Below are 8,980 nucleotides of genomic sequence, written 5' to 3' on the forward strand. Positions count from 1 at the left end.
TTTCTCATTTAATTCTCACAGAACTCTGTCAGGTAACTCCTATTATGTCTTTGTAATCAGGACACCGAGGCTGGAAAGGGCAACAAGTAGCAGAAGGTTGTCTAGCTCTTGGCACAGCTCCAGCCCGGGACTGTCTGACTCCCCAGGCCCACACCGTCACACAATAATCCCTTCCTCATAGCTCATCTCTTCCTGCCCTGCAGTTGGAGAAGATAAATTTCTTCCCTTATGAGCTGGTCCCATGCATACAATCTCTCCCTGAGAGCTGGGCAGGCCCAGCAAAGTGTACATTTGAAATTAGTACAGAAATAATGCGCGTGTTCCCTGGAGGTGGTGGAATCAGAGTGACAGCCAGTGACAGGTAAGATGTATAAAGCATTTTCTATACAAGTTACTTTTATGTATTTACTCCGATCCATACAAAAATCCTCTAAGGTAGGTAATACTAATAATAACAGAGACCTAATTAGATCTTAGTATGTGTCAAGCACCATTCTAAGCATTGTACATGTATTATCTCCTTTAATTCTCAAATGATCCTTTGAAGTAGGTACTATTATACTATTACAACCCCCATTTTTCAGATAGGAAACTGAGGCGCAAAGAGGTAAGGTAACTGGTCCAAGGTTATGGAGAGCTGGGATTCAGACCAGGCAGTCTGGTGTCAAAGTCAGTGTTCTTAAACGTCTCACTCTGCTCTGAAAGAGAGTGAATGAATGATTCGCACAGCTATGAAGTGGTGGAGCTAGGATTTAAGTTGAAGAGTGTGTTCACAGGTGGCAGAGGGATTCATCAGAAATACCCCAACACCCGCCACCTCCAGGACAGGCAATTGGTTGATACAGGTTATTTGCTCTGCTGAGAAGGCAGAGAGTATTTGTAGGAAGCCCTTGTTATTTTAGGAAATGTCCTCACGATGGATTTTCCTGGCTTAATTTTCAGGCAAGCCCAATCTGGGTTTAAAATCATAGCAGTGACACATAGCACAGTGACAAGAGTTCAGCCTTGCTCTGAACAGCGGCTGCATCTCTCCATCCTTAAGGCATTGCCCACCCCCTGCTTCTTCAGTCGTCTCCCACCCTGCATGTCCGTACAAAGTTTAGTCTATCTCGGGTTCTGTAGTCCAATTTGCCCTACATAGTTCCTTTTCTTCACAAAGCCATGTATGGTCTCTCCTCTCTCTCTCTCTCTCTCTCTCTCTCTCTCTCTCTCTCTCTCTCTCTCTCTCTCTCTCTCTCTGTCATTTTCCTGGTATATAGGGACAACTCAGCACAGTGGAAGGAGCTGTGAAGTTGGAGTCCAGATGTTTGTGTTATAAAGAAGTTTCTACTACTAACTAGCTTTGGAACCTGGAGAAAAGGGGGAAAAAGATGAAAGGAAGGAAAGAAATAAGGAAGGATACAAAAAGCTAATGTTTGGTTGAATATAAACTTTCCTCAGGTATTTTAAAAATTTAAATTAACTCCATTTCGCTCCATTATATGTTATTCTATTTAAATTTTACAAAAATCCTTGAAGATAGGTAATCATTTTACAAATGAGAAAAGTGAAGCTCAAAAAAAGTTACCTTATTTAAATTCACATGTCAGAGTTTGTTCTAAATGGAGAACTTGTTCTTTTCTCCCAACTCCTGCTGGCTCCCAAAACCTTTGCCATTATTCTTTCTTTCTATCGATCTACCTGTAACATGAAAGCCTGTACTGCATTATCTCTGGGTTTATTAGAGGTATAAGATTCTGTAAATATCGATTCCTCTACCCAGATCAATTTAAATAGCTGCCTTGGCTCTCCCCAGACTCACTTCATTTGCCCTGCTCTTTACCCCAATCAGTTCCCTTCTGACTTCCCTCTATTTTTCCATTTGCCAGCTCTGTCCGTCATTCTTTCAGTCAATGTGAGTGGCAAACCTCACCATTATATTTCACTACCACTCCCTCAATCCAAGTGCCACCCAATCCTTTATTCTCCTATAACAAGGGAAAGGCCACATGAAGATCACGAGTGATCTTCCGACAGCAGTGGGGAGGCTCATGGGGGGGAACTTACCTTTCTGTGAGCACGCTGGGTAGAGTTCTTGGGTGGGGTTTCTCGTAGAGAAGAGGAGTGAATATTATGCTGACTCAAGGTGGCTTTTCTCCAAAAGGCTTATAAAGGGAGTAATGCCAGAGCCAAGAGAGTCTGTCTTGGTGCTTTCTCCATTTGGGAGCTAACAAGCACCTAGAGGCCCTAAAAATTATCCCCTTTCCCCAGGGATTGTACAAGAAGCCCAAGGCAGACAAACAACCATACTCCTTAAGGGTTTTTCTCATCTGCCTAGTATTTTAGACTATTAAAGAAACATTAGATTTATGACAACACTCCAGGCTTCTAATGTCTCTGAGAAAGGAACAAAGATATAGTCACCATATTATAGATGGGAAAAATAAGATCCAGGAGGCTTACTTAGATGACTTGCCAAGGCCAGAGGGTGGGTCTGTGGTAGAGCTCAGGGTGTGCCCTATATGAGCTGATTCTGGTACTTTTTCTCATTAACTTTTCACATTGGAATTTTTACGGTATCTATATCTTTAAAAAGTTAGGTTACTAAGATATAACTTTAATTGTCATGTCCTCTTGATTACTTCCTCCATCACTTTGTCGTATTCAAAGATTTTTTCCCATTTTTTAAAAGAAGTTTTATAGTTTTAACTTTTACACTTAAATCTATGACCCATTTTGAATTATTTTTTTTAATATGGTGCAAGATAAGAGTTGAGGATTTTTTTTCCAAATAAAGGTACAGTTGTTTCAGCATCATGTGTTAAAAAGATTATCCTTTTTCTATTGAATTAACTTGGTGGCTTTGACAAAAATCAATTGACCTTATAATTGTGGGTCTACTTCTGGACTCTATTCTATTCCATTGGTCTATATGTTTATTCTTATACTAATGCACACTGTCTTGATTATTGTAGTTTAATAGTAAGTCTTGAAATCAGGTAGCTTAAGTCACCCAAATTCATTATTGTTTTTCAAAATTATTTTGGCTATTCTAGATCCTTTGTTTGCTCATAAAAAATTTAGAATCAGCTTGCTAATATCTATAAAACATATGTCAATATCTATATATATTAATTTGGAAGAATTAACATATTAATAATATTGAGGGCGGCCCGGTGTCTCAGGTGGTTGGAGCACCGTGCTCCTAACACCAAGGTTGCCGGTTCAATTCCCACATGGGCCAATGAGCTGTGCCCACAACAGCTAAGATCATGAACAATGGTGAGAGCTGCTGTGAGCTGCCGTGAGCTGCTGTGAGCATCCACCAATGGCCCGGGGACTGACTGTCTCAGATGGGTAGAGCACAAGGCTCATAATACCAGCACGGGCCAGAGAGCTGTGTCCTACACAATTAGACTGAGAATAACCGCTTGAATCATAGTTGGGAGGGGAATAATATTGAGTCTTCTGGTCCATGAACATGACATTTCTCTTTCTATATTTCTCTCATCAATGTCTTATAGTTTTCAGTGTATAGGTCTTACACATATATTGTTAAATTTATCCCTATTTCATGTTTTGTAATGTATTGTAAATGGTATTGTTTTAATATCAATTTTCCTTTTTTATTATATTGAAATACGATTGATTTTTCTATACTCTGTATTGATCTTATATAGTCTAATTTTACTAAATTCACTTCATAGTTCTAGTAGCTTCTTGTAGATTGCTTGAGATTTTCAACATTATTCATATCATCATCAATAAAGACAGTTTTAACACCCTCCTCTTTTGAATCTGTGTGACTTTTACTTTTCTTGCCTTACTCTGCTGGCTAGAACCTCCAACGCGATGTTAAAGAGAAGAGGTGAATACCAACATCTTTGCTTTGCTCCTGATCTTAGTGGGAATACATTCAGTCTTTCTCCATTAACTATGATTACAAAGAGCTCTAATTTCTTTGTAGATATCCTTTATCAAGCTGTTAAACTTACCTTCTATTCCTAATTTCCTGTGAGTTTTCCTCACAAATGAATGTTGAATTGTGTCAAGTGCTTTTTCTGAATCTATTGAGATGACCTAATGTTTTTCATGTTTAGTCAGCGGACATGGTGAATTAAATTGGTTGATTTTAGAATGATGGACTGATTATTTATGTTACTGTAAACCTGTTCCTTAAAACAAGACACGGATTCATCCCATTAGTATTACTTGAATATATTTTATGTGTTGGTAGAAATTTCCTGTATTGTGAGTTTAGAGTTCAGATAGAATTAGAAAATTCTAGAAAATAAGCATACAGTAGATGTAAAACCTTTCTCAATAGTGCCAAATGTCCCCAAAACTAGAACATCAAATGTCTAGATCAGGAATGACAAACTCAAATGACTAAAAGGGCCAGGCAGATGATGTGGTCAGATGGAAGACTTTGGCATCCAATAATTCCCTCAACCTCTACTAGCTGCTCTGGAACAAACTGTGAATTTGTTAAAGGAACAAAAACTTCTTGATTCATATTTTCATTGTATTAGGTTTTTTTTTCTATTACACTGACCTTCTTTTTCTTTTTTTCTCTTCATTGCCCATTGCCCCACTCCACCTTACACACACCCTTCATCCTTGAAATAATTTAACTTTTGAGAGTACCGTATTTCCCCAAAAGTAAGACCGGGTCTTATATTAATTTTTGCTTCAAAAGACGCACCAGGGCTTATGTTCAAGGGATGTCATCCTGAAAAATCATGCAAGGGCTTATGTTCCTGTTAGGTCTTATTTTCAGGGAAACATGGTAGTTAAAAATGTAGGCTGCCTAGGTTCAAATCCCAGCTCTGATGTTCATCAGCTGTGTGACTTTGGGCAAGTTACTTAGCCACTCTGAGATTCGATTTCCTGAACTGTAATTTGTAAATTTGTAGGTTCCTCATGGAGTTCTTATGAGGATTATATGACTTAGATGTCAGTCACTTAGAACAATGCCTATAGTAATCATGATATAAATGCCAGCTATTATAATTTTTATCGACTTTCCTTCCTAAGCCAGTCTCTGACCCCATGTCATCATATCCACACCCCACTTGCACTAATCACAATACCTCATGAAGGCAATAAGTGGAGCCATGATGTTCTCTAAGGCCAGAGGAAGGGATGTCACTAGAGGGGCGATCTCCCCTGAGCACCCACCACAAGGCGCCCTGCACATTGAGGTTCAGGAGGTTGCAGATAAGTGGGTTCAGCATGGGGCTGGTGACAGTGTGAGGACACCAATGTCTTTGTCCTGGTCTGAAGCCTCCACCGAGCCCAGTCTCATTACTGTGTTTCCCCGAAAATAAGACCTAGCCAGACAATCAGCTCTAATGTGTCTTTTGGAGCAAAAATTAATATAAGACCTGATCTTATTTTACTATAATATAAGACCAGGTCATAATATAATATAATATAATATAATATAATATAATATAATATAATATAATATAATATAATATAATATAATATAATATAAATAATATAAGGCCGGGTCTTATATTAATGTTTGCTCCTAAAGATGCATTAGAGCTGATTGTCCGGTTAGGTCTTATTTTCGGGGAAATAGCATAGCTGAAGACATCTGTCCCGTAGAAGGTGTCGACCATGGTGAGGTGGGAGCCACATGCAGAGAGGGCTTTCTTGTTGCTCTCAGCAGAGCAGATTTGCAGGACTGCAGCTGCCACATGTGCACAGGACACTGTGATGAGGCCCAAACGGGCCACATCCACAAAGCTGTTGCTACAAAGAGCAACTGATCATTGAGTTGAAGAGCTGGAAAAGCTGTGGGAGGTCACAACGAAAATGATGGATCACATTGGGAACACAGAATTTAAGAGCAGATAAGGCAACAGTTTGAGTCAATGCACTGGCAAAGGAAAAGGCACCTGACGTAAATGCCAGGGCTTGCTGGATTCCCCAGCTCATATGGGTGCTGTGGGTGAGGGTTGGCAGATGGACAGAGAGTGGTCACAGGCCATGACAGTCAGCAGAAAGCAAATCCACCCCAGCCAGGAGGGGGAAGAACAAGAGCTGTGAGAGGCAGGCTCTAACGGGAATGCTGTTCTTATTGGACAGAAAAGGCCTCAGCATGTCAGGGACAGAGACACAATGTAGCTGACATCCAGCAGGAACAAGTTCCCCAGAAAGAAGTACGTGGGGTTGTGGAATTTGGGTTCGACGAGGATGGCAGCCAGAATGCTGAAATTGCCACCTACAGTAGCTACCTAAGAGAGAAGGAAATGGTGAAAAGGATGGGCTGGAGTCTCTGTTAGGCCCAGCAGGACACAATCAGTGATGACTTTTTTTTCCTGAGACCCCCAGATCCATGGTTCTCTTCCTCCAGCAGCAGAACAGAGCAAAGCTAGAAGATACCAGTGGTGGTGAAAGGAGAGTGAGATCTTGATAGCAACCATGTCCAGGAGAGCGCCAGGATGTAAGAACACAAAATGTAATGTGAGGACAGTTAAAGGCTGAGACATAATAAATATGACTCTTCATCTGTAAGCACAGTGGCACTGGACAGACTCAGAGATAGATGAACTGCCATAGAAAGGAGAACACGTGTAACATTTGAAATTTAAGGGGACAGATTGTTTTTCGGAGTCCACACTTCCAAGAAGAAAACTCCAAGCCTACAGATGGTGCCAGGGCCATACATTTTATTTTCAGCTTTTAAAAATTATCTTTATATTTTGAGCTTCATATAGCGTATTATTCTTCAAATTTTTGAAATAATTTTCTAATAGTCTATAGGTTGCATGTGCCAAAATTTTCTTAACCATTGGGTATTGCGCTTCTAATTTTCCATTATTATAAATAATAATGCAACCAAGTTTCTGCATCTCTGATTTTTGACCTATGTACTGAGTAATTTCTACCCCCAATTTGTGCAAGGATCTGGTCCCATCCATTGATACTCTACATTCGCAAGACTAGATTCCTGTTACATCATGACACAGGTACAAATAACTTCATTACTGATATTTTCTTTTTTTTTTTAATTTTTAATAATTTATTTTTTTTAATTTATTGGGGTGACAATTGTTAGTAAAAGTACATAGGTTTCAGGTGTCCAATTCTGTATTACATCATCTATAAATCCCATTGTGTGTTCACCACCCAGAGTCAGTTCTCCTTCCATCACCATATATTTGATCCCCCTTACCCTCATCTCCCCCCACCCCTTACCCTCTGGTAGTACTGATATTTTCAAGGGACAGGGGAAACATGTATTCTTCATATCCCCCACCTATATCCTCCATATCCTTTGCTTATATCATTCTGAGGGGAAGTTTTAAATGGCTTCAAGGCCACTTGACTTGTTGTTAACAGAGGTATTTTAACTCAGTTAACTATGAAGGAAAAGGAAAAATGTTCCTTACATAAATATGTGGCAATTCAAAGCTCTCACGTCATAAAGATCAGCTAGTAGGAACGGAGCAAATTTTCTTCAGTTTTTAGACCATTTTATTCCTATTGGGACATATGAGGAGGAGGATGTTGACGGTGATGATGATGGTTACATCATATTTACTTACAGATGATTGTGATACAGATTTTACTCAGCAGAATGACCTTTCAGTGCTCAGACTTCAGCTTTCAACAAAGCTGAAAAACATCTACAACGTCTCTCTTTTTTGCTTATTTTTCATTTGATTAATAACTTTGCCCATTAGCTTTATTTTCAATGCATTTGTATATATAAAACATTAATATAACAAAATTGTATATGCTGTGGTGTTCTCTGCTTGAGAATGAAAGTTACTTCACCTTCAAACTGAGACAGATACGGCAGTGGTGGGAGAGTGTCGCTGGGGCCAATTTGCATGAGGGATGGTAGAGCCCCCTGGAAGAGGGTGGAGCGAGCTGACATGCCCAAGTCCAAGGACAATGGGTAGAATATCAGAGGGAAGGTCATCTTCTGGTGCCATTGCCTCTTAGTCCCATCTCCAGACTCACAGTGGGTTCAAGGAAGAGAGTTTCAATAAAGAAGTAGTGAATATAAACTTTTCTTGATTACTCCCTTACTGATAAGTTACTTAAAATCTCCCCTTAGACATACAACTCTTCTATATTTAGAACAGATTCCTAGACTTGATTTCAAAGATTATGAAGACTGGTATATGTGATAGCAAGGTATTTGGCCAGGTCTTCTATCTCTTGATAGGCTGTTTTTCCCTAATATTTTATTGTAAAATTTTTCAAACATACAGTAAAGTTCAAGTAGTTACACAGTGAACATCCACGTGTCTATCATCTGGATTTCACCATATAATTCACTGCACTTGTTTTGCCACATATTTATCCACCGATCCCTCTATCACTCCATCTTATTCTTTCATGCGTTTCCAATAAAATTGTAGACATCAGTGCACCTCCCCCTAAATACTTCAGCATGCATATCATTAAATGAATTCAATATTTGTTTACAGCTCTTTTTATGCAAAAAATCCCCGCAAAGGCTCTGTGATTAACGTTTTAAGACATTCTCAAAAACACAAAGCTATGGTAATAGAGAACACATCAGTGGTTTCTAGGGGAACAGGGTGGGTGAGTAGGATTGACTACAAAGGAACGTGAAGGAGCTTTTGAGAGTGACAGAAAGAGTCTATATCGTGACGGTGGTGGTGTATACAGCTGTGTACATTGGTCAAAACTCCTAGAACTGTACACCTGCAAAGGGTGAATTTTACTGTTTGTAAATTATACCTAACAAACCTGACTTAAAAAAAGAATAATACAGACAATATCCTACCTACTACACAGCTTATGAAATAAAATATTCCATTGCCTTTGAAGACCGCTGTGTGTTCCTCCTTAATCCTATGCCTCTGTCTCCTCACTCAGATAATACTATTCTGGAAAAGAACATCCTTTTAAAATCCTTTTATTCCAGCTATATTATTTTCTAAACAGCATATTGTTTTGTATGCATTTGGTCTTTATATAAATGGAATCATGCAATAGTTATTGTTCT

General features: G+C 39.2%; 1 pseudogene; it reads right to left on the minus strand.

Moving 5' to 3' along the window:
- Window positions 1–1,336: 1,336 nt before the first annotated feature.
- LOC109439140 (putative olfactory receptor 3A4 pseudogene) lies at window positions 1,337–6,330 on the minus strand (annotated as a pseudogene).
- Window positions 6,331–8,980: the final 2,650 nt, after the last annotated feature.

The sequence above is a fragment of the Rhinolophus sinicus genome, chromosome 12, assembly GCF_057876585.1.
Source record: "Rhinolophus sinicus isolate RSI-liver-muscle chromosome 12, RSI-T2T, whole genome shotgun sequence".
Taxonomy (NCBI): Eukaryota; Metazoa; Chordata; class Mammalia; order Chiroptera; family Rhinolophidae; genus Rhinolophus; species Rhinolophus sinicus.